The sequence below is a fragment of the Castanea sativa genome, chromosome 3 (assembly GCF_040712315.1).
Source record: "Castanea sativa cultivar Marrone di Chiusa Pesio chromosome 3, ASM4071231v1".
Taxonomy (NCBI): Eukaryota; Viridiplantae; Streptophyta; class Magnoliopsida; order Fagales; family Fagaceae; genus Castanea; species Castanea sativa.
In genome coordinates this window covers 7,006,934-7,033,487 of record NC_134015.1, presented here as the reverse complement: position 1 = coordinate 7,033,487, position 26,554 = coordinate 7,006,934, and the positions used below count along the sequence as shown (strand labels likewise).

Below are 26,554 nucleotides of genomic sequence, written 5' to 3'. Positions count from 1 at the left end.
TCAGCCTCCCCTTAAGTAGTTAACACCGTATTCCAAGAACCAGTGCACCAATTGTTGGATAAAGTCTGCAAGGAACCCTACTTCAAGTGGCCTAGTAAGATGGCTGGGGACCCTGCGAAGCGGAATCAGAACCTTGTTTGCCAATACCATCAGGATGTAGGCCATACTACTGAGAATTTTCGGACACTTTGGAATCATTTGGAACAGCTGGTCAGTGAAGAAAAGTTTAGGCAACATTTATATTAGCCCAATGGGCAAGGAAGCAATTCGGGTTCGATTAACCTGAGGAATAATTCATCTCGGCCCCCCTTGGGAACAATTAATGTCATCCTTGCAGCCCCAAGCAGGACCGAGTCCTGTCCTACTAGGATGATGTCCGTATCACATATTCTCACCGAGGAGTCTGGCTCCAGGCCAAAAAGAATTAAAGGTGCTTCTCTGCCTATCTTGGGCTTCTCGGACGAAGATAAAGTTGGGACCATCCAACCGCATGATGACGCCCTGGTGGTTACTCTAAGGATAGGGAACTACGATGTAAAGAGGGTGATGGTTGATTAGGGTAGTGGTGCGAATATTATGTACCCTAATTTGTTTAAGGGGCTCAATTTGAAGCTCGAGGATCTTACAGCTTACGATTCACCACTGATAAGTTTTGAAGGGAAGGTCGTCATACCAAAGGGATAAATTCGTTTGCCGGTGCAATCAGGTCTGGAAACAGTTGATGTGGATTTCATTGTGGTTGACGCTTATTCCCCATATACGCCCATCGTTGCAAGACCTTAGCTACATGCTCTGGGAGCTGTTTCCTCAACTCTACATGTCAAAGTAAAGTTCCCATCGGGAAGACAAATTGAGGAGATTCTTGGGAGTCAATCGGTAGCAAGGCAATGCATATCGGCTACAATACTGCGTCAGGCCAAACTAGAATCCTCGGCCTCGTCTACAGAAGACTTATAGCAATTAACGACTCTGGATGCGCTCAGTGCGATGACAGCAGAGAAGGCAACGTGTGAAGAGTTGGAAAAATTTCTTATTAATGATGACCCTGAAAGGTTCTTTCAGGTTGGGGTACAACTACCACATCAAGAGAAGATGGAATTGGTGATGTTTTTGAAAAGCAATATTGATGTATTTACATGGGATCCCTACGAGGCTCCAGGGGTTGACCCAAGCTTCATTTGCCATCACCTGAACGTTAATCCTGCTGTTATTCCCAGGAAGCAACCACCTCGACGTTCTTCTAAAGAACATGTCGAGGCCGTCAAAGAAGAGGTGCTCACGCTCAAAAGGGCTGGGGCTATTAAAGAAGTTTTCTACCCCGAATGGTTGGTGCATACTGTTGTAGTAAAGAAGAAGAACGGGAAGTGGAGAGTATGTGTGGACTTCATAGACCTGAACAAAGCCTGTCCCAAAGACTCATTTCTAATGCCTCGCATCGATCAGCTGGTGGATGCTACGGTCGAACATCCTCGAATGAGTTTTTTAGATGCCTTTCAAGGCTATCACCAAATACCTTCGGCGTTGGATGACTAGGAGAAGACCACCTTCATTACTCCTACGGGAAATTATCATTATAAAGTGATGCCATTCAGTTTGAAAAACGCAGGATCTATCTATCAAAGGATAATGACCAGGATGTTCGAGTCATAGTTTGGAAAAACTATTGAGGTATATGTGGATGATATGGTGGTGAAGAGTAGGACGGTACCTATGCATGTGAAAGATTTGGATGACACCTTTCAAACGCTTAGGAAATACATGTTGCGCCTTAATGCCTCTAAGTGCTCTTTTGGGGTGGGCTCTGGTAAGTTCCTAAGCTACATGGTGACTCATAGAGGAATAGAGGTAAATATGGCGCAGGTCAGGGCCATCCATAGCTTGCAACCACCTCGAAATCCAAAGAAAGTTCAAAAGTTGACTGGGATGACTGCTGCTCTTAGCAGGTTTATCTCTCAATTAGCTGATAGGTGCAGGCCCTTTTTCCAATTATTGAATAAATGAAAAGGATTCGAATGGACCGAGGAATGTGCTTTGGCTTTTCATTAACTTAAAGAGTATCTTTCCTGGACACCCATCATGTCTCGGCCAGAGGTCGATGAAGTCTGTTTGCATATATAGCTGTACCTATCCATGCAGTCAGTTTGGTTTTAATACGGGACGACAGTGGAGTACAGAGACCAGTTTACTACATTAGCAAATCTTTGAATGAAGCTGAGGTGCATTATCTACCTTTAGAGAAAGCAATTCTGGCCGTAGTGCATGCTACGCGGAAGCTTCCTCATTACTTCCAATCCCACACCATTGTGGTTTTGACTCAACTTCCTCTTAAGTCGGTATTGTGAAGTGCTGACTACTCAGGGAGGGTAGCCAAGTGAGGAACTATTCTAGGAGCTTTCGATATCAAATATATGTCTCGCACCTCCGTAAAGGGCCAGGTCCTTGCTGATTTGGTGGCAGAATTCACCGAACCCTCATTAGAAGAAACTGCAAAGGAGTTGCACATGGATGAAAAATCAGTTGGCATGGTCACATGCAAAGGGCTTCCGGTCTGGAAAGTATATGTTAACGGGGCAGCGAATCAAAGAGGGTCAGGTATCGGACTTGTTTTAGTATCCCTTGAAGGAATCACCTTTGAAAAATTGTTGAGATTAGTGTTCTCGACCACTAATAACGAGGCTGAGTACAAAGCTGTCTTAGTTGGTATGGGTATGGTCTAGAGAATAGGGGAAAAGTCATTTCATATGTTCTCGGATTCTCAGTTAGTTGTGGGCCAGGTGATGGGAACCATAGAGGCAAGGGATCCGAGAATGCAAGAATACCTAGCTAAGGTCAAATGTTTACAATCTAAGTTTGATTCTTTCATCCTGACGCATGTCTCTCGAAGTGGAAACACACATGCAAACTTATCGGCCACTCTGGCAATAGCCTTGGCTCAGGGTTTGCTTAGGATTATCCTCGTCAAAGACTTGCTGAAGCCTGCTTTAACAACCGCTAGTGTCATCCGTATTCATTAGGTAAGACTCAGACCTAGCTGGATAGACCCCGTAGTTTCTTTTCTAAAAAGCGATGTGTTGCCCGAGGAGAAGTCTGAAGCAGATAAGATTCGTCGAAAGGCACCTTGATTCTGATTGTCCGAGGTTCAGAAGTTGTATAAATGCTCTTTTTCTGGACCATACCTGCTGTGTGTACACCTTGAAGCGACGGAGGCACTTTTGGCCATAGAGCTCTGACTTAGGGATATTGGTGGCCCAATATGCAGAGAGAGGCTCAGGACTACGCAAGAAAATGTGACCAATGCTAGAGATTTGCTCCCAACATCCATCAGCCTGATGGTGTCCTTAATCCTTTGTCTAGTCCCTAGCCATTCGCTCAATGGGGACTGGATATAGTTGGGCCTTTTTCAAGGGCTGTGGGAAATAAAAGATGGCTACTCGTGGGAACTGATTACTTCACTAAGTGGGTTGAAGCTGAGCCTTTATCAAATATTAGGGATGTAAACACCAAGAAATTTGTCTGTAAGAACATTATCACTAGATTTAGGGTACCTCACACACTTATTTTAGATAATGGCGTGCAGTTTGGTAGTAAAGCTTTCAGGAAGTATTGTAATGACTTGGGCATCACAAATAGATACTCCACTACAGCTTATCCTTAGGTAAATGGGTAGGCTGAGGCCGTTAACAAAGTTATAGTCAGTGGACTCAAGAAGAGGCTAGATGACGCAAAGGGTAGATGGGTAGAAGAGTTGCCACACGTTTTGTGGACATATCGGACTACACTACGAAGATCCATAGGAGAAACACCCTTCTCCATGACTTACGGGGTTGAGGCAATGATACCTTTGGAATTTGGGTTTTCGACATTAAGGACAAGCTCTTTCAACCCAGAAGATAACGAGGGTTTGCTGGAGAAAAGCCTTGATCTAGTTGAGGAGTGGCGAGAGGCCGCCATGGTTTAACTGGCTTATTATCAGCAGAAGCTCAAACGAGGATATGATGCTCATGTGAAACTAAGGCCACTTACGCCTAGAGATTTGGTCTTGAGGAAAGTCATGGGTACTTCTAGGAATCTAGCTTGGGGAAAGTTAGCACCTACTTGGGAAGGACCATACCGAATCACCTCTGTTGCGGGTATAGGATCGTATTGCTTAGCTGATCTAGATGAAAAAATTGTACAACGTCCTTGGAATGTAAATAACCTACGAAGGTATTACTATTAATGAAATGCACTTTTGTCATTTTTGTTCGATTATTATTATGTTGCATTTCGATCTATTTATTATAAATATCAAACAGAAACTTGGTCATGAATGATCCTCGGACCACATACCTCGTAGAAATTGATATCTTATTCAATGTTAAGTAGAACCTTAGTTACGTCGGGTCCTCGGACCTTCTACTTTGGGAAAATTAACATTTCGATCTATTTATTATAAATATCAAACAGAAACTTGGTCATGAATGGTCCTCGGACCACATACCTCGTAAAAATTGATATCTTATTCAATGTTAAACAGAACCTTAGTTACGTCGGATTCTCGGACCTTTTACTTTGGGAAAATTAACATTTCGATCTATTTATTATAAATATCAAACAGAAACTTGATCATGAATGGTCCTCGGACCACATACCTCGTAAAAATTGATATCTTATTTAATGTTAAATAGAACCTTAGTTACGTCGGGTCCTCGAACCTTCTACTTTGGGAAAATTAACATTTCGATCTATTTATTATAAATATCAAACAGAAACTTGGTCATAAATGGTCCTCGGACCACATACCTTGTAGAAATTGATATCTTATTCAATGTTAAACAGAACCTTAGTTACGTCGGGTCCTCGGACCTTCTACTTTGGTGAAATTAACATTTCGATCTATTTATTATAAATATCAAATAGAAACTTGGTCATGAATGGTTCTCGGACCACATACCTCGTAGAAATTGATATCTTATTGAATGTTAAACAGAACTTTAGTTACGTCGGGTCTTCGGACCTTCTACTTTGGGAAAATTAACATTTTGATCTATTTATTATAAATATCAAACAGAAACTTGGTCATGAATGGTCCTCGGACCACATACCTCGTAGAAATTGATATATTATTCAATGTTAAACATAACTTTAGTTACGTCGGGTCCTCGGACCTTCTACTTTGGGGAAATTAACATTTCTATCTATTTATTATAAATATCGAACAGAAACTTGGTCATGAATGGTCCTCGGACCACATACCTTGTAGAAATTGATATCTTATTGAATGTTAAACAGAATCTTAGTTACGTCGGGTCCTCGGACCTTCTACTTTGGAAAAATTAATATTTCAATCGGTTACTCTAAGCATCAAATAGAAACCATGCCTTGTGGTTACATGCTTCATGGAAATTGATGTATTGATAAATCATGGTAAGTTTGACGGTTTACTTTATGCCCCAAACTAAATACCAAGTTAAGTCTTAGATTGTGTGTTGTTGTACTACATATATTACAATTTCGATACATAATTTATTTGTTGATGATTAAGATTGATAAAGTGAATGTACTTTTATGTGGGGTTATTGGTGATTGAGGCATTGAAAAGGTTTCACTATGCATTGGGATATTGAGTTAGTTGTTCCACACGTGTAATTTGCATTAAGGTAAAGCGAATTAGTATTTTACTAATGGAGATTGGAAATCAGTTAAGGAGCAACTTTTTAAATTTCTTATCAATTCTGTCAAAGGATACATTGGAAATAAAACTATGAAATAAAAAGGTTAAGGTAAAAGCTCTAATACAAAAAGAAAAATTGTTACATAAGGAAAAGGGGTCCTAACTGGCCTATGCCTTAAGTCTTGGTGGGGGGTCCTGCTTGGACTTACTGGCAGCTTTTTTGGTTTTGTCCTCCTCCTCTGTTTGTTTAAGCTCCACTTCGAATGAGGTTTGAACTTGTTTCCCTTTGTCCTTTGCCACTGGTAGAGGAACGTTTGGCTCGGCATCCTTGCTCGGACGCTTCTCGGCTTTGTCGCCTTGTTCCTTCTCTTTGTCGGAACCGGCAGGTTCTTTAGGAGTTGGAATGAGTTCTTGAATGATGGATGGCTGTGTTGAAGGCACTGTCTCGGGGGTAGATGTGACAGGAGGAAGCTCTTCGAACACTTGGATATCCCGAGGAATCCAAATGTTCTCAGGTTTCCTCAATTCAAACATTGTGGGAATTCCTGCCATGTTCAGGGCTTCTGCCCATACTTGTTGGCAATACTCCCTACATAGCTCTGCCAACTCCTCTGTCAGTCGATCTTCTGTCGCCTCAACCCCTTCATCGTAAGCAGCCTTCCTGGCAGCCTCCATGGTTTCCTTGAGGGTACGAGCCTCTTCCTTTGCTCGAGCAAGCTCCTTATTTAACTCAGAGTTTTCTTGTTGAGCTTTAGACAAGTCCTCGTCCTTTTGGCACAGAAGTTTGCGCTGCCCCCTCCACCTAAGTTCTGATCGTTTTAAGGCTAGCCTCGGCACCGTTTCTCTCCCTCTTTTCATCTGCCAAGTTCTTGGTCAGATCCTCGTTCTTCGCTAGGGCTTGGCCTAAGGACTTCTCGGTCTCGACTTTGATTTGGAGTTCAGCTGTAGCCTTTTTCCGAGAATCTTCCACCCACTTCTTTGCAGCAAAGACTTCTTGTATAGCCTACATTGAAATATTGAACAAATGCATTATTGTTGAAGCAAATTCAAAGTACGTATGAACGATTTTTCGCTAAGTCTTAATGAAAGCGGTAAGATGGAGGTAATTGGAGGACACTCACCAAAGTTAAGTCCCTTTTGAGGGAGAGAAAGAGATGTGGCTGAGCCATCTTATCTAGGGCTTCCATGTCCTTCGGTAGGAAAAGAGGCTGCTCTAGAGTGTCAGCCAGATGATGAGCATGTCCTTGCTGGAAAGCCCTGATACTGGACTGGCAGGAAATTGGGGCCCCATCTAGCTTTAGTGCAGGAGACCAATTGGCCTGTGTACGGCGTACCTTGGCCAGGTCACGGTTTCTCCACTCTCCACTGAAGAGGCACGCGACTTACCCCTGCCTACTTTTTGTTGTTGTTGTTGTTGCTTAGGTTTTTTCTGCCTCTCCATCTCTGCCTCCTCGGCTTCGTTCTTCCTCTTCTTCTTAGGTTCCGGGGCATGAATCTTAGGATCGGTGGGAGGAGGGGGTGGTGGCAGAATGGGAGGGGGTTGCGATCCAACCTCGCCCTTTTTGGGAGCCTATGTGCCCCTCCTGGACATCAGCTTTCTAAGGGTAGACATGTCGTCTTCCTCGAAACTAGAGTTAGGTTGTGCTATTACCAAACCCTTTATGCCAGAAATTTCCGCAGGCACGTGTTCTTCGTCCGAGAGGATGACGAGGTGATCCTCTTAAGGTCTTTCAGCTTCTTCAAGGAGAAACTGATCAATTTCCTCTTCGAGCGTTTGTTGCGAAGATGTTGGTTCTTCTCGGATGGTTGTCGTCTGGGAATGTGCCGAGAAAGGAACTGCTACGATGGGGTGAGAGTACAAGATGATGGAGGGGTCGTCCAGAAGTTCGTGGGCAGAAAGGAAGCCCGGTCTTGAAATATCTATCCTTTTACGTCTCTGGTTGCCTGCGGTGATCGCGTTGCCAATCTCTTGGAAATCGTCTGATAAAGGATCGTATCCCAGTATCAGAAGGGCTGCCTTCACTTGCAGGTCTTCGCTTACGAACGCTTTGGATCGAAGAACGCGATTGAGACCCGCAATGCTGCAAAGACTTAGACGAGGCCTATAAGACTTAGATATGTGGTACACGTGGAAGAAGAAGGGAAGAGTAAGAGGGATATAAGAGAACAAGAGAGAAAAAAGGAGAGGGGGGGTGGAAAAAAAAATACTTGAACTGTAATTGCAATATATTTTCTAAAAGAAAGAAAGACAATACAAGTGGTCCTTGGCTTACATTCGAGGAGAGTTTTTCTACCATCTTCATCTATTGAATATGTAGATAACGGCAATCTAACCTGTATTTCTCTTTATCAAATATCCATAATCTAGGTTTTCAAGCCCATACTCTACAAATTTTATTGTATAAGACTTTTTGAGCTTGAGTCCATATAGTGATGGGACCGGGTGCACTTACACCCAACATGGCCGCATTTTATAACTCATACATGAAAAAAGAAAGCCAGTCAATCTTCCTATTAGTCAAATCTGGGTATTACAACAAATAATGTAGCTGAGTCAGAAGTAGTTAGATATGGTTTAATGTTAGCTTGGCATGTGGGCTTTTAATTTGTTATCTTGAATCTTAATTCTACTTTGGATATACAATGGCTAACAAAAGACCGTTAATATGCACCACATCTTGTTCCTTTAATTGATTATGAAACTTTATCGGGTAAGAGTAGACTATCCATCTTCTTCACGCTTATCGTGAGGTGAACATGGCAACAGACGGACTAACAAAGAAAAGTTCACAAGAAGACAAAGTTTTTGTTTATCAATCTTGCTCTATTTTTGTTTATGAGCTGTATATTAAGGGCAGTTTTCAAAGAGGCACTCATAGAGAAGAATTTAGAGCTGGACATGTTATCCTGTAATCTGTTTCCTTTTAAATAAAATTCTTTTTTGCACCCAAAAAAAAAAAAAATTCCTGTTTGTCAAGAGTATTGTGTTTTAGTAGTATTACCTTCAAATTTTTTATTAAATCAACCTCCTACACTTGTGGTAAGCAAAAAAACTTTCTTATTGAACTTTCTAGGAGGTGATAGAAAAGGAGATAAAACCCATTGCAAAACATATCTACAAAGCTTTTTTGACTCGTGATGCAATAGTCAATAAACAATGTTGACATCAATCTTATGTTCTTGCTTGGCATCTTGATAACCTAAAAAGCCTTCAACAAAGGGACCACTGAAAAGGAGCTTAGCCCATATAGAAGGGTTCCTTTCTCCAGGAATTTTGATGACCTCTTATTTAATCTATATATATATATATTATTTATATATGTCATCGATCATGATGTACTTCTTACTTACCCCCCCCAAAAAAAGAAAGGATCATGATGCACTGATGTGCATGTACTTCTTCAAAACTAGATTTTCAATTGGCTCATGGTTTTATTTTTTGGCTCACATGCCAATATGCCATGAAATATTTTTCATTTTATTTAATTAATTAAATTACAATACTTTTGCAGCAGCCGCCGGGAAAATAAAAGAATAAGAAAAATCAGAAAATTCCAAGTCACGTTCTTTCTAGTTTAAATTTTACAAACAACTAGTACAAGACAACCAACTTCAACTTAAAATAAGAAACTTTTTATACATTAACATTTTTTTCCCTGGTTTGTTCCTTTTAAATTCAACAACAATCTCACTTACCGAATCCCGATCCAACTCAAGTTCTCAGTATCTAACCTGTTTTAGAGTGGAAAATGTTGACATTTTCACATTATTGATAGAGCATCTTGATTGGGTCAATTTTTTTTTTTTTTTTTTTTAAACCAGAGATATTTACAAAAGAATAAAAATTGGGGCATTATAGCTCTTTTATTTGGTTGATCATACATTTCTACATTCTCAGTCTTCCATATATGGTATATCATTTCTACTTTCTCATCCTCAAAATTTTTACATAAAGCTTTTATAGTTTTATGGCCACCTTTTGGGGAAAAAAAAAATTAAGATGACAATTAAAATTTTTTTTTTTGAAAAATATATATGTGTAGAGGTAGGTTTTGTAGTTTTTTTTATAACCTTGAAGAAGGTTCCAAAGTAATAATTATAATCAGTAAAAGAGATAATAAAATCTAAATATAAAAACTTAATTAGTAATTTTAGAAAGAATTTTTTTAACAAAAAAACTCTATAATAGAAAATTTTAAATAACTATTATTTAATTGATTATTAAATATTAAAAAGTCTCTCTTAAATTGAAATATAAAAATTTAAATAACTATTATTCCAAGTCACTATATTGAGTGGACCAACATCTCTCGATCATGTAGCTAGTCAAGGCAAAATTTCTCTGCCAATTTGGTAAAAACTTTGAAGTCCTTTTTCTTGTCGATTTTTTCGTAATACTTGAGATGTATGACTAACGTAAAAGCTGAAGCTGACACATGCAAGACATTTCCCAAGTCCAAGTGCATTGTCATGAATTTGAGTATTCAGCCAGCTTCAAAAAAAAAATAGAAAAATAATTTGAGTATTCAGCCTAGTGTGCTTGATGTGAATTACCAATAAGATCACTGAGATGAGTGTACGTTACACTGACAAAGGTTTATTCCCATAAGATTTGATTGGGATCAACTGGACGAGTGCTCCATTGACAAAGTTTTATTATGTGATTTGAACTTTCATCCTTACTTGAGGTTAGATATGAATTGGAGTCACTTGAGCAGGATTAAGAGAAGAGACACGAAAATAAACACATTGATTTTTGAATTGAAAAAAAAAAAAAAAACTAAACACGTTAGAATCTCTTGAATTCAAAAGGTAATAGGGTTTTAGAATTTATCAAAGAGAAATAAACAAAGTTTGTATTTTTATAAATCTGAAAACTCACTTGCTCTGAAGGCTAAAATATGTTTAAATAGTAAAAAAAATCTTAGGGTGGTTATGAAAATGCCCAGAAACCCTAATCCGCACTAATCATGTATTTAGGTGACAAAATAGTTATTTTTTTTCAAAAATAGCTATTTTTGTCAAAAATAGCAAAATTTAATTGAAAAGATTGTCTCTAAGAGATGTCCTAAAATAGACAAGACCTTATTCTAACTTTTAAATTAAAAGTTATTAAAAAATAAATATTACTATAAATAGTAAAAACATTGTTTTTGAGGCCTTAACGAAGAAATTTGCCTAAATTTAGGCGATATTTGAGACAATAGTCTCAAGTTTGGATCAGAATACTGTTTCCCTTCAACTTGCCAAATTTCATGCAATTCTGACAGTATCGCCCCGATGGCCTCTATTGGCTTCCCTTAATCTTATGCTGTGACTTCCAACGCCCTTATTGCTCCAAAAAGGTTTGTGCTGTCTGTTCTACATCAAACCTGTTCTTTGATGAATTTTAAGCAAATAAGACTTCAAAAGCTAATCTCTACGCACTCATTCACTTGGTGTGCCCAAATGGCTTCCACCATGGATGCAAATCTGTTATCTTATCCTATTGCATCTTAATCTATTTAATTAAAGCCTAAATCAAATTGCTTGTGGGAATCCCACGTCACAAAACAATCTTATTGCTGATATATCGGTTATCCTAATAGCATATTTTTCCACTCAATTAAGTCAAAAACAATAACTTTTATGCAAGTCATATTTTCAAAAGGGTCTCTTTATCCAAAGTGCACATGCAAGATCAAGTATCTTTAATTCAGATGGAAGGAGCACATGCTTTCGAAGCAAGTAATACACACTATCAATGAAAAATTCTCTGTATCTTTAACCTATAGTTTATAAATTATTGTAGCAAAAAAAAAAAAATGCTCATCTTCTCATGTTTATAAACTTATATAATCACTCGCTTGTACAACTTGTCACCACCTTCTACGGGTGAGTAATTTGAAGCCGGTTGCCTTTGTTATGTTATCTGCTCTATCTGATGCCATCACTGCCTTGGCATTATTCCAATACCAAGGTTGAATATAAGGTGAAGTGATAGATGAGGAACATGAATTAGGATTAAGTATTACAGAACCCCAATCTCTAGCTCCAAAGTTTGCTTCTTTTAATCTTCTCCTAATTAACAAGCATCCCAAATCTTCCTTCTTCATCTCTGATACACTTCTGAGTGTCGAAATGCATAGAAGAAGGACCAATACTGCATCCTCTTCAGGCAACAATTCAACTACCAACAGCTTCCAATTTAAAAGAGCTGTTGCTCTTCCAATCTAACCAGTGTTACAAACCCCTCCTCATCTTCACCTTCCTTTTTCTGGCTTGATGTTCTTTACTTGATACTGCATTTTTCGCCCATTCAATAGCTTCACCTGTGAATTTGTGACTAATGAATTGTTTCCAACCTAAATTACTGACCAAAACATTTAAGATAACCAATTAAGATTGTAAGAAAAAAAATAAATGGCCACCCTACTGATGGTTCTGGAGACATTCGATTTCCCAGAAAAAAACTGAGGCCAGATATAGATGTAGATGAATCCCACGCTATCATTAGTTTCAGTTCATCTCCTGTTGAAAAATTCCAAGCAACTTTCCAGTGTTCTGATGGTTCTTTTGGTGTTGCCATTCCAAACCACTTTCTCTGAACTAGATGGCAACAATGACAGAAAAAAATAATGTTTAAAATTTGATCTAAGAGATGCACAGGGAAGCCAGCATAAACATATATAATTTCTTAAGAAACCAATGTCAGATGTTTGTCACACACCTTTGGTAAAAGTAACTAAAAACATCTATTTCTCATGTATTTTTTCTTATAAGAAAAAGTACAGATTTTTATGGTGTCCCTGCACAAATGTTATGAATCATATGCATAGTGGTTTTTCTAACTCCTTCATCAGTAGTAGCAAGTGACTTAGTCTAGTTGGGTGCTGAGAAAGACAAGGAAAGAAAACAAATTAAGCTTTGAATCTTAGTTTGAACATGAGACAAACACCTCGGAAAATCATTTCATCATGATTTTATAATCTTACAATTATAAACAACATAAGCATATGATATAACATACTTCTAGTTTTTATCTTTTCTTTTGCTTAGTGGCTAATGGCTATATAGATGGTATAAATTCATTGCTGGTTTTTCTCTTCAATTTCAAAACGTCAGATTATGCACTCGCATCAAATCTCACCCAGGTAAATATGTTGTACCTTGTTCAAAACTACTTCACTGAATATTTATATACAACATACCAGGCGCTCTACCATTGGAACCAACAACATAAGACCACGAACCTTCTCGCATCTCTATGATCCTATCCTCCTATTTCACAGCTGAGGGAGTTTCGCCTCCTCTTCTCCCAAACCCTTCGATCTCCCACCCTGCAAGTTGTATTCAAATTTTGTTTTTTAAGTACCAGACACAATGCCATCATAATATCCTCTCAAAAGTATTAAAATTGTCCTTCAAAGAACGAAGATAGAAGGCTGAAAGTTTACCTTATTCGAATACATATTTGCAGTAAATTTTTTTGTTCTTAAAAAAGATAATACGTTTTCATTGGTCAATACAATCACGTGTCGGAACTTATTTGGAGAACCTAATGAATTACACATAAAGAACTGTACTTGAATTTCGCTAAATATATATTATGATAGTGAATTTGGCAGTTGGTTTTCAGTCTGGTCAGAATTCAGTGGGTAATGACTAGTGGTGGTATTGATTTATTGGCTTCTTGGCAAGGTCACTATGGCAAACATCCCAATCATATGCTTCTGGTGTGCAATTTCTCATTGCCTCATATGGTGCATTTGGAAGGAAAAGAACGCAAAGTGTTTTGAAGGTCTTGAAAGCTCAATTTCATGAGTGAAGTTCATATTTTTCAAATCATTATACGAGTGGCTTTCAGGTTCTGGACAGTTTTCCTTTTCTAATTTATTTGATTTGCTAGATCTTTGTTATTTTACACAATACTTGTTGGTGCATCTCTTGTGTACTTCACGTATACTTGGGTTGCACCCTTTTCACTTTTTAACGAATGTTTTACTTATTATAAACTATATATCTATAAAGCTTTTTGATTTGATTTTGTAGGTGTGAAAATTGGAAGATGTTCGATAATCAAGAAGAGTTTGGTTACTTGTATGGATGAGGTAGAAGAAATACTCTCGGGAGAAATAGTCCTGAAGAGTCGTCTTTGTTCGCTTTCTGCATCAAAGCCCATTTAAAATTTGTAACCCCCCCACCCCCCACCCCATGGGGCCAACTCCATTCTTTAAGTACTTAATTAGTTAATAATTAATTTTTATAGTTTGTGTAATCTTTTGTTCACACAATTACTTTCTTTCATGTGCACTGGAAATGCTGTCACTGATTGAACTCATTGAAGGTATGTAATCCAAGCTCAAATTCATTTAAATGAAAATTGCTTAGAAATCATAAAAGGTTGTGGTTGTGGGTTTGATTAGATATTAGGGCAACATTAATGGGTGCATTTTGGTTCAACATTGTAAGGTATTAATTTTTGTAGCGCTTCACCAAACTCCTTTTGGTAAGTAATAAAATGCAATAAATAAATAAATTGAAAAAAGGCCACAACTCAGTACACGTGGAGTATATAAAGGGAATGCGCAAACAAAAATTAAATTAAAATATAAAAACAAATAAAAATATGACAAATGAAAGTTCAAGGAATTTAAAAATTGTAGAAAGTCCACGGTAGACAAGGTGGTGGAGGATGAAGTTCGTCATAATAAAGGGTTAAAAATTAGGAACTTTTATTTAATCAAATTTTGTTCTTTCCCTTCAAAGAAACCTTATTAAGCTCGGTGATTGTTACACACATCATGTCATACGTACTATTACACACTTATTTTTTGAACTGAATTGTTTATCCATTTTTTAAACTGAAATCATATCTCTAAGTTCAAAAGATATGTGTAACATTTTATGTAAAAGGAGAAAATTTATCATGTATTCAATATATGCATTCACCTTCTTACATGAGATTGAGTCTCATACATACCAAACTGTGTCTGATACATGAATCCATCCCATGTGAGAAGATATAGGTACTTGTATCGATTAAATGTAATACCACCTCATGTAAAAGGATGTGTAACAATTTTTATCATTAAAGCAAGGATGGAGTAATTACACTTCTCTCCTTTGAGGTTTGGAAGAATGACATTCTACCACAAACTTGAAACAAAAAACATTCATCTCCTTTGAAAAGATTAACACTCCCCCCTCTCTTTTGTTTATATTAGTAATTAAATATTCTAAATTTTTATAAGAATTTCTTTACAAAATTTTAACAATGATTGGTAAGAAAATAACTCATAAATTTAAAATAAAAATGCAAAATTTGAGATATATGACTAGAGTAACAACTGAAGCCGACACATGCAAGACATTTCCCATGGCAAAGTGTACTCATGAATTACCAATGTGGTGAGTGTTCAAGTCCTCTCTTCCCCTAATATGGAATCATATAATATATATATATATATATATATATATATATATATATATATATATATATATATATATATGAAAAAAAAAAAAAAAGACTTCAAAAGCAAAGCTCTGCGCACTCGTTCACTTGGTGTGGCCAGATGGCTTCCATCTTGGATGCAAACCTGTTATCATACCCTATTGCATCTTAATCTATTTAATTAAGCTTTAATCAAATTGCTTGTGGGAGTCCCATGTCACAAAACAATCTTGTGGCTGTAATATCAGTTATCCTAATAGCATATTTTCCACTCAATTAAGCCAAAAACTTCTAGATTAGGGACAATAAAACCAACAAGTCGTATGCAAGTTATATGTTAAAAAGGGCCTCTTTATGCAAAATGCACATGCAGGATCAAATATCTTTAATTCAGATGGCAGGAGTACATGCTTCCTAACTAATCCTACACAGGTAATAAACACTATCAATGCAAAATTCTCCATATCTTTCACCCATTACTATATAAATTATTGATGCAAAAAACCAATGCTCATCTTCTCATGTTATAATCCCTTGCTTGTACAACTTGTCACCACCTTCTACTGGTGAGTTATTCGAAGCTGGTTGCCTTGCGATGTGATCTGCTCTATCCAATGCAATCGCTGCCCTGGAGTTCCAATACCAAGGTTGAATATAAGGTGAAGTGGTAGATGAGGAACATGAATAAGGATGAAGTATTACAGAACCCCAATCTCTAGCTGCAAACTTCGCTTTCTTCAATCTTCTCCTAATTAACAAGCATCCCAAATCATCCTTCTTCATCTCTGATACACTTCTCAGTATTGAAATGCATAGAAGAAGCGCCAACACTGCATCCTTTTCAGGCAACAGTTCAACTACCAGTAGCTTCCAATTTAAAAGAGCTGTTTCTCTTCCAGTTGGGTTCTCCTCTGTGAATCTAACCAGTGTAACAAATCCCTCTTCATCTTCATCCTTGAGTAGGCTTTCTTTATCCTTGCTTTCTGACTTAACGTTCTTTTCTTGGTACTGCATTTTTCGCCCTTTCAATAGCTTCACCTGTGACTAACGAATGGTTTCGAAGCTAAATTATCAACCAAAATATTAAGATAGCCAAGATTGTAAGAAAAACATAAATTGCCCCCCTACCAATAATTCTGGAGACATTTGATTTTTCAGACAGAAACTCAAGCCAGATGTAGATGTAGATGATTCCCACCCTATCATCAGTTCATCTCCTGTTGAAAAATCCCATGCAGCTTTCCATTGTTCTGGTGGTTCTTTTGGTGTTGCCGTTCCACCCACTTTCTCTGCACTAGATGGCAACAACGAAAGGAAAAAAGATGTTTAACATTTGATCTTAAAGATGCACAGAAGAGCCAGCATATACATATATGATTTTCTTAAGAAACCAATGTCAGAAGGTTGTCACACACCTTTGGAAAAAGTAATTAGAAAATCTGTTTCTCATTTATTTAGCCTAATAAGAAAAAGCATAAAATGGTGCCCTTGCACAAATGTTATGAATCACATGCATGATGGTTTTTCTAACTCTTTCATTTGTAGTAGTTAGTGACTTAGCTAGTCCAGTTGGGTGCTGAGAAAGACAAGGAAAGAAAAGAAATATAAGTTTTGAATCTTCTTTTATTAGTCTTGTTAAATATTAGCATTGATACACCATGTTGAATATACTAGTATAGAACATAAAGTATAGAACATAATAACACACGAGAGTTACGTGGTTCAGCCTAACGGCCTATATCCACGGAGGAAACCCTAAAAGACTACATCAATAATATATTAGAGAGTAGTACAAATCCTGTATTACAATGAACCATAACATGTGTATATATAGTAGACTAAACCCTAAACTAATAGACTTCTAGTACAAGTAGAAAACTTGGCTTGCACACAAAGTAGAATTAGGCTTGGGCTTATGCTAATGGGCTAATATATCTCTAACAAGTCTTTTATCTTTTCTATTTCTTACTGGCTATATAATGACATAAAGCTTATTTGCTGAAAGTTGATTAGAGTATAGTTGCACCTAACAAAAAGTGAGGTTAAAGATTAAAGCTGATTGCCAAACAGACTGCATTTTTAATCTTTAAATTCAGAAAGTCAGATTCTGCTCTTGCATCAAATCTCAGCCAGGTACATGTGATGCACCTTGTTCAAAACTAGTCAACCGAAAATTTTTATACTACATACTAGGGGCTCTTCCAATGGAATCAGCAACATAAGACCATGAACCTCCTCGTATCTCTATTATCCTATCCTCCCATTTCGCAGCTGAGGGAGCTTCACCTCCTCTTCTCCAAAACCCTCTCCCACTCTAAAAGTAGCGTTCAAATTGTGTCAACAAGTAACAGACACAATGCCATCATAAATTCATAATATTCTCTCAGAAGTACCAAAATTGTCTTCCAACGAACAAAGATAGAAGGTTTGAAAGTTTACCTTGTTCTAATGACAAACCACTCTCTCCCTGCATGATCAAGAACAGTCCTAGACAACCAACGCCCTTCTTGAGGCCGATACCTATTCATTCTGAGAATAACGTCTGATATCATGGCCCCTGAATCATCAGTGACCCGATCAGGCACACATTTCAACAAGTATGGCGCTTGAACCGGTGGAGTTATTGAAGCATGAATTCTCAATTGTTGAGCAACTCCTCTTTCCAGAGTTAGAGAAGATACTCTTAGTAAGTCATTCCAATGGAATGTAACAGTCTCTTGCAAGCTACTTCCTTTGAAACAGTGGCCATCGCGGTGACGTAGCTCAAGTATGATTCCCTTGGTCCCAAACTCACAATAAAGATGCCAAGCTTTTTGCCATGAATCATACTGAAAGTTGGAGATGGATTTTTCGAGCTTCAACTCCCTGTGACATCTTAACATACCAAGGCGGAGGAATTCACTTGTCTGTTGTGTTGCCTTTGTCCTAGAGTTAAGTACAAACATACAGACCTGTGTTTAAAATAGCAGTGCAATCGTTTAAGTAACACAAACATGCAGTGCTTCTATATATCTTTTGATGCCAAAAAAAAAAAATTACTTGGATTGAAATATCTCTAATTTCATAGCAAAAACTCAATTGATTGGAGCTGATTTTTGTTGAAAACATGAATCGCCCAAATGAATAACAAACATATGAAGCTGACTTTCCCATTACCTCTAACTAGCTTGCCTTAAACTGAATTTTACCGAACTTCATTCACCATCTAAAACCCATGGCAACATGTTGAAGTGGAGGTTTCAATCGCAAGAATGTATAGTAAGCCCCAACAAAGAACTCCCAAAATCAGCATACCAATATTAAATTAGTTACTATTCTCATAAGCCAAAGAAGATGAAAATATCTAGAAGATATATATTTTACAACATTGTCAATTATTAGTATGAAATATATTTCATTACTTCAGCACTCTTCCATTGAATCAATAAATATTGAAATGTTTGATCTTAAGATTAGCTCACCTCATTTTTGTGAAACTCTCAAATCCTTTAATGTGGTTTTAGTTTGACCACAACTTATACTGAATGCACTTTCTCTATTGGTTTGCTGAATAAAAAGTAGAATTCCTTAATTATTGCACAGTCAAAAATTGACCATGATCCTTTTGTAATTCACGAATGGTGAACTTCATGAAATGGCACCAGCCCAAGCTTTCACAAAACTGATGCTGTTTTAGAACTTCATGAAATGGCACCTAAAGCACCTTTTCTTTCTCTACCCTTGACATTGAAATGGGGCTTTAAGGGTTGCCATTTGTTAGCCCACTATTTGTGGCCATATCCACTGCATGGCAAAAAGCCCACAACCTGAACATCATAAGAAAGGAAATTACCATTAAATCCCCATGAGAATTTAGGTATACTGTTTTTGTTCTCTCCTAACGAGTATATTAATATTATATGATGTTAAAAGACTTTTTTCTGTCCTAAAATATTTTAAATGAGGATAGCATTTTTATAGTGGAATGTCGATTTTAGTGTTTTTTTTTTTTTTAAAAGTTGGGCCCATTGGTGGCATCAAGTCAACTTGGCTTTTCCAGTAGATGGGATTTATTTAGTGAAATTAATTATCCCATGATTACCAAATCTTGCTGAATCAACACCATCATGTCAAGATGAGCAATAGATAGGAATAGGAATAGGAATAATGGAATTGGAATACCATGTGATGGTTAATACATCAAGTGCATAAAATATTGGAACAATGAAAAGAATCCTAAGGTTGCGATGAGTCCTGTCAATCTTGGTCACAGAATGCATTATGAAGCAATAACTTTTGGTCTTTTGCCTCATTGTAGAAATTACTTGTAACTTCTAGGCTAGCATGTTGCATTGGTCAAAAAGAAAGTACTCGCCCAAGAAAGAAATAATTGCGGTTATAAGTGGGTGCACAGAGAGTGGCAACAGTACTTAACCCAACTATAAATTGCTAAATCATACCAGTAATTACCTTACATAATGGTTAATGCTTGGTAAACGATACAATGTATGTAGTTATATGGTGGTAAAAATCTAAAGACATCTCTTAAGCAAGAAGCGGATCTAAGCTAAGTTCAGCTCACACACTTGAAAAAAATTCAAAATTAAGAACAAAGAATCACTGCCCTCTAAATTTATTAATCCAACATGATCCTTTGGTGCTAAGGTCTAATGTAAATTTTGTTGAAAATCTATCTAAGAATAAACAATTGAAAGAAAGAAAGAAAAAGTTATACTCAAGATCTGGATTGATGTAACTTAAAATAACATGAAAAAAAGATACGAATTGAAGTAAGTCTAGGCAAACAGTTGTGGTCCTCAACATGAAAACAATCTTTTAGGAAATAGGAGAACCAAATAACAGACCAAAAAATAGTTCTGAAGACTCTTGATTTCCCAGAAAAAAACTGACCAAAACATTTAAGATAACCAAGATTGTAAGAAAAAATAAATGTCCACCCTACTGATGGTTCTGGAGACATTTGATTTCTCAGTGTTAGTGCAAACACAATGATAATGGAAATAACACGAGGAGAAACTGAGACAATTCATGTTAGCACAATAATCACCACAATTAAAAAGAACAAAATAGTCTCTTTCTTTTTTAATGTGGAATTAAATATTTTCACTAACTTCTCATCTTCCACATTCACTCCCCCATCTTTACATTTATGTTATAAAATTTATTCATTTAAATTATTTAATATTAAAATGCTCCATCATACAGAAAAAAACTGAGGCCGGATATAGATGTAGATGAATCCCACGCTAACATTAGTTTCAGTTCATCTCCTGTTGAAAAATTCCAAGCAGCTTTCCAGTGTTCTGATGGTTCTTTTGGTGTTGCCATTCCAAACCACTTTCTCTGTACTAGATGGCAACAATGACAGAAAAGAATAATGTTTAAAATTTTGGCAAAAGTAACTAAAAAATCTGTTTCTCATGTATTTTTCCTTATAAGAAAAAGTATAATTTTTTATGGTGTCCTTGCACAAATGTTATGAATCATATGCGTGGTGGTTTTTCTAACTCCTTCATCAGTAGTAGTAAGTGACTTTGTCTAGTTGGGTGCTGAGAAAGACAAGGAAAGAAAAGAAATTAAGCTTTGAATCTTAGTTTGTACATGAGACAAACACCTCGGAAAATCATTTCATCATGATTTCATTATCTTACAATTATAAACAACATAAGCATATGATCTAACATACTTCCAGTTTTTATTTTTTCTTTTGCTTAGTGGCTAATGGCTATATAGATGGTATAAATTCATTGCTGGCTTTTCCTCTCTTCAATTTCAAAAAGTCAGATTATGCACTCGCATCAAATCTCATACAGGTAAATATGTTGTACCTTGTTCAAAACTGCACTGAAAATTTATATACAACATATCAGGCGCTATACCATTGGAACCAACAACATAAGACCACGAGCCTTTTCGTATCTCTATAATCCTATCCTCCTATTTCACAGCTGAGGGAGTTTCGCCTCCTCTTCTCCAAAACCCTTCTCCCACCCTGCAAGTTGTGTTCAAAATTTGTTATTAAGTACCAGACACAATGCCATCACAATATCCTTTCAAAAGTATCAAAATTGTCCTTCGAAGAATGAAGATAGAAGGCTGAAAGTTTACCTTATTCGAATACATAGTTGCGGTAAATTTTATTGTTCTTAAAAAAGATAAAATATAGTTTCATTGGTTAATGCAATCACCTGTTGGAATTTATTTTGGGAATCTAATGAATTATACATAAAAAACTGTACTTAAATTTTGCTACATATATATTATAAATGAGTTGTGTTAACACGCACCGTAATTTTTTTGACAATTTTTGGCAGTAATAACAATTTTTTTGGCAGCTTCTGGCAGATTTTTATTGCTTTTGGAAATTCTTTTGACAATTTTTTTAATTTTTTTTTAAGTGAAACCTATATTAAAAAATTTTAATAAACACGGCACGGTACTTGTTAACATTTCCCTTAATTTATAATTGTGAAGTTGCAAGTACACTTTGGTAGTTGGTTTTCAGTCCAGTCAGAATTCAGTGGGTAATGACTAGTGGTGGTATTGATTTATTGGCTTCTTGGCAAGGTCACTATGGCAAACATTGCAATCATTTGCATTTGGAGTGCAATTTCTCATTGCCTCATATGGTGTATTTGGAAGGAAAAGAACGCAAAGTGTTTTGAAGGTCTTGAAAGCTCAATTTCATGAGTGAAGTGCATATTTTTCAAATCATTATACGCGTGGCTTTCAGCTTCTGAACAGTTTTCCTTTTCTAATTTATTTGAGTTGCTAGATCTTTGTTATTTTATCTTGTGTACTTCACGTATACTTGGGTTGCACCCATTTTTCACTTTTTAACGAATGTTTTACTTATTATAAACTATACATCTATAAGCTTTTTGATTTGATTTTGTAGGTGTGAAAATTGGTAGAAGTTCGATGATCAAGAAGAGTTTGGTTGCTTGAATGGATGAGGTAGAAGAAATAATCTGGGGAGATAGGCCTGAAGAGTTGGCTTTGTTCGCTTTCTGCATCAGAGCTTGTTAAGTATTTGGGTCTAAAGTTTCCAAAGCCCATTTAAAATTTGTAACACCCCCCCCCCCCCTAACCCCAAGGGGCCCAACTCCATTCTTTAAGTACTTTTTTTTTTTTTTTGAGGGGGACATTCTTTAAGTACTTAAATTAGTTAATAATTAATTTTTATAGTTTGTGTAATCTTTTGTTCATACAATTACTTTCTTTCATGTGCACTGGAAATGTTATCACTGATTGAAGGTATGTAATCTAAGCTCAAGTTCATTTAAATGAAAATTGCTTAGAAATCATAAAAGGTTGTGGTTGTGGGTTTGATTAGATATTAGGCAACATTAATGGGTGCATTTTGGTTCAACATTCTATGGTATTAATTTTTGTAGGGTTTCACCAAACTCCTTTTGGTAAGCAATAAAATGCAATAAATAAATAAATTGGAAAATAGGGCACAACTTAGTACACGGTGAGTATATAAAGGAAATGCGCAAAAAAAAAAAATTAAAATATAATATATAAACAAATAAAAATATGACTAATGAGAGTTCAAGGAATCTAAAAAAATCTAGAAAGTCCATGGTAGACAAGGTGGTGGAGGATGAAGTTCGTCATAATAAATGGTTAAAAAATAGGATATTTTATTTAATCAAATTTTGTTCTTTCCTTTCAAAGAAACTGTAAGGTCACAATTTTGGCCCCAGCTCAACAAAAAGGAGGACATAGGCCCAAAAAACCTGATACAATGAATTTATAGAGTGTGTGTTAAAAATCTTGATTCTAATGAGCTTGAACGATAATGGCAACGACCCAAAAATCACAAAACAATATAGATGAACAAGTTTATACAATGAAGTTTATCCTCGGACTCAAGCCGAGAACCAAGTATTTATATTTCTTCTTACTTTCAAAATTCTTTACAGAAAAAACGTCCCTCTCTTTTTCAAGACCTCCTTTCCTCTTATAGTCCCTCTTTCTCTCCCTCAAATTCAGATTGCTCCCATTGATACTTGTCTCATCCTCCTCTTTTGGAAGTCCCTAGGTAATAGCTGTAAGTCTGAAAATCACTGTTCAAGTATCACTTTATCATAAATGTGGTCAAAGACTTAGGTACAGAGCATTCAATGCGGTGGTAGCAGCTTTCTCCAAGATCTTTTCTTTACCTCTCTTGCTCTCTGTGCCCCTTTTAAACATATCTTCATCCCCATGACTCTCTAAAATATCATTCTAGTTAACATGACGTACCACTTGATCCTCGCTATACTCAGCCGAGGAGGTAGTCTTCCTTGGATTATTTACATTCACCTCATTTGCCACATTTGCTTTCGAGCTGTAAGTTTGATATCGTTATTATCATTAACCCGTCCTCGAACAAGCAAACGTCCTTGGCTCAAGCCCATGGCCCAAAAACATGTCTTGGGCCTTTTGTCCCCACAGAAACCTTATGAAGCTTATCTTCATCCCCATGATTGAAATCGCTTACTTATTTTTTGAACTGAAATCATGTCTCTAAGTTCAAAAGATATGTGTATAATATTGTGTAAAATGAGAAAATTTATCATGTATTCAATTTATGCATTCACCCTCTCACATGAGGTTGAGTCTCACACATACCAAAACCATGTAAGAAGATGAATACATGCATCAAATAAATGTAATACCACCTCATGTAAAAGGATGTGTAACAATTTTTATCATTAAAGTAAGGATGGGGTAATTACACTCCCATCCCTTAAGGTTTTGAAGAATGATACTCCATCACAAACTTGAAAGAGAAAACATTCACTTCCTTTAAGGTTTGAAAAGATTAACACCCCCCCCCCCCTCGTTTAAATTAGTAATTCAATATTCTAAATTTTTATAAGATTTTCTTTACAATAGTTTAACATTGATCAGTAAAAAAATAACTAGTAAATTTAAAATAAAAATGCAAAATTTATCAAGTATCAAAGTCAAAACACTTGCAACGGAAAATTTTATCATTACCAATTGAAAAAAGAAAAAAAAAATCAAACTTCACATTTTAAAATACACTTTATTTAAAATTTAAAATAATAAATTTTAATTATGAAATAAATAATTTTAGAAACCTGCACTTAAGCATAGAGCAGGTTAGTACGTAATATTTTTAATATTAATTTAATAAAATTTGGTCAATTAAATGTCTACAGGGAAAGTATTTTTTCCCTTCAAGTTTGGAATAAAGTGTCATTTTTTCAAACTTTAAGAGAGGATATTGTAATTGCCCAAGCAAAGGATACATTTTCCAAATTGTCCCATTAACCTCCCTTGCCAAACAATCCTTTCCAACGTGATAGAAACTCCATCAGGGATGAAGGCCATAACCCAAGAAACACCAGACAAGCAAAAAAACCAATGACCACAGTTCTTGAGCCACCGTGTAGTGGAGGAAGAGATGAGCAGCCAATAGCCACAATCTTCATGTTCTCTACACATCCCTCGGTTCCCTAAATTGTCTGTGATCAAGGTCTTCCCACCATAAGTCAACCACAAGAAGAAAGACATCCTTGGTGGTAGCAAGCATTCCAAAATGCTCTGCCAAGGGAAAATAACTTTTTAACTTCCTCTTCCTCTCAGATCCTTGTAATATCTTTTCACTTGAAATTTGAAAACCTTGAGTTTTAGAAGAGACCCATATTATTTTCTCTGCCTCCCCATGATGATGAATCTTTGTAGCATATATGTCAAGTAGGGTTTCACCAATATTTCATTTCCTAATGCCTATTTTACAAAAAAAAAAAAAGTTTACAATGGAGGTGATAAAGTTCATTAGATTTTGCTCTCTGTTAGTACATGTGGTAACGTACCAATCCCAAAAAAAAAAAAAAAGGTGGTAAATGTATGTCAATTTTTTTTTGGTGAACAGTTATATCAATTTCTTTTTAATTGCCAATGTGAATGGGATTCAAGGGATAACTGGTGATTCCATGGCATTAATTGTCAATGTGAATGCCGATGCATGATTGCTCAGTATGGTTCTAAAACCTGCAAACTGACCAACGTTCGGATGGTCTAGTTGGTAAGATACCGGACTAACAAGTCTCAGGACTTGGATTCGAGCTTCAATAACTAGCTATGTATTGGTGCTCCTTGTATCTTATCTCCATCCCAAACAGTCCAATAAATAATAAGTGAGTTTGTCACAAATCAGGAGTATGGAGTCTCGCCTAGTAGCAGATAGGATGCTACTATGGTCACCCCTAAGTAGGTAAGCCACATTGGTCGCCCTCTCTACCCTTTTTTTTCACCAAAAAAAAAAAAAAATGGAAATTGGGTTTATTCAAACTTCATTTTGATTGTACTCTGTACATCAAATTTGCTTGAGTTTTCATGAGTTGAGATTTGCGACGCTACCTGCTTCCCCTCTTCAAACAACTTTCAGCATTAAATGTGCGTTATTAAAAATTTTCTTTGGTAGGTTTCAGTTTCATAGGACTCTACTTTCATATGCCAAAGATATACAAGTAAAAGACTTTTAGCCATTTTAATTGCCATTGCTTTATGATTCTAGATGTCGGTTATTAACAATGAGTCAATGACCAAGAAAGTATTTGATTGGACAGATCACAGGATATGCTGATAAGCTTAAAAATGCTGGTCCTCCAACGTGCAAAAGTAATTAGCTATGACAGTCTAGCTCAAAAATTCGATCTAAAAATGCTTCGAGCCATGGGTATGTCTTCAACGTTTGTTTCTATGCATTTATTTAATCTTTAATTTTCATGTTTTAGTGTTTTACTGTAGTTACTTTTCAAAAAAACAAATGCTTGACCATAGTTAGGAACCGTTGAATGGCACATATGGCAGCAGTGTAATGCAATGATCCATCAAGGAAAGAATAAATCCAAGGAAGATATACTGAAGATGATCATATGGGAAGTAAAGTGCAGATTGGAAATCTCAAAAAGGTTTATGTGGCTCTGTTACTAACAGAACCATTTGTGGTAGTGTTTCTCATTCTGTTCTTAGGGATACTTCTTCAGGTTGACCCCTGTTTGTGTTCCTTGCTGATTCATGCTCTAAATAGAAATAGTGCATTGAAAATTAATTAGAGAGGTGCTACGTCTACAACATTTTCACAACAAATCATAGGTGGTTAGTTGTTATTGGTTCAAATTTGAACCTAATACTAAGATTACTTTTTTGCCCCAACAATAACAACCAGTAACAACCTGCCACTTAAGATTTGTTGTAAAAATGTTGTGGACGTATCATTTCTCAATTAATAAATATCTTTATTAATTTTAGATTATATGAAAAAAAAATGTTTAATAATACATTGAAAATATAAATATATTAATAATTATTTAATAGACGCGTCCTACCATGCATGTGTCCTATTTTTTCAAAAATTATCGTATCGATGTGTGGTTTCCGTATCCATGCCCATGCTTCTTAGGTCGTATTAGAGCTGATTATTTTCAACTCTTTGGTTTAGG

General features: G+C 36.4%; 1 pseudogene; it reads right to left on the bottom strand.

Annotated features, from left to right (window-relative positions):
- Positions 1-11,483: 11,483 nt before the first annotated feature.
- On the bottom strand, positions 11,484-18,239 carry LOC142628414 (uncharacterized; annotated as a pseudogene).
- Positions 18,240-26,554: the final 8,315 nt, after the last annotated feature.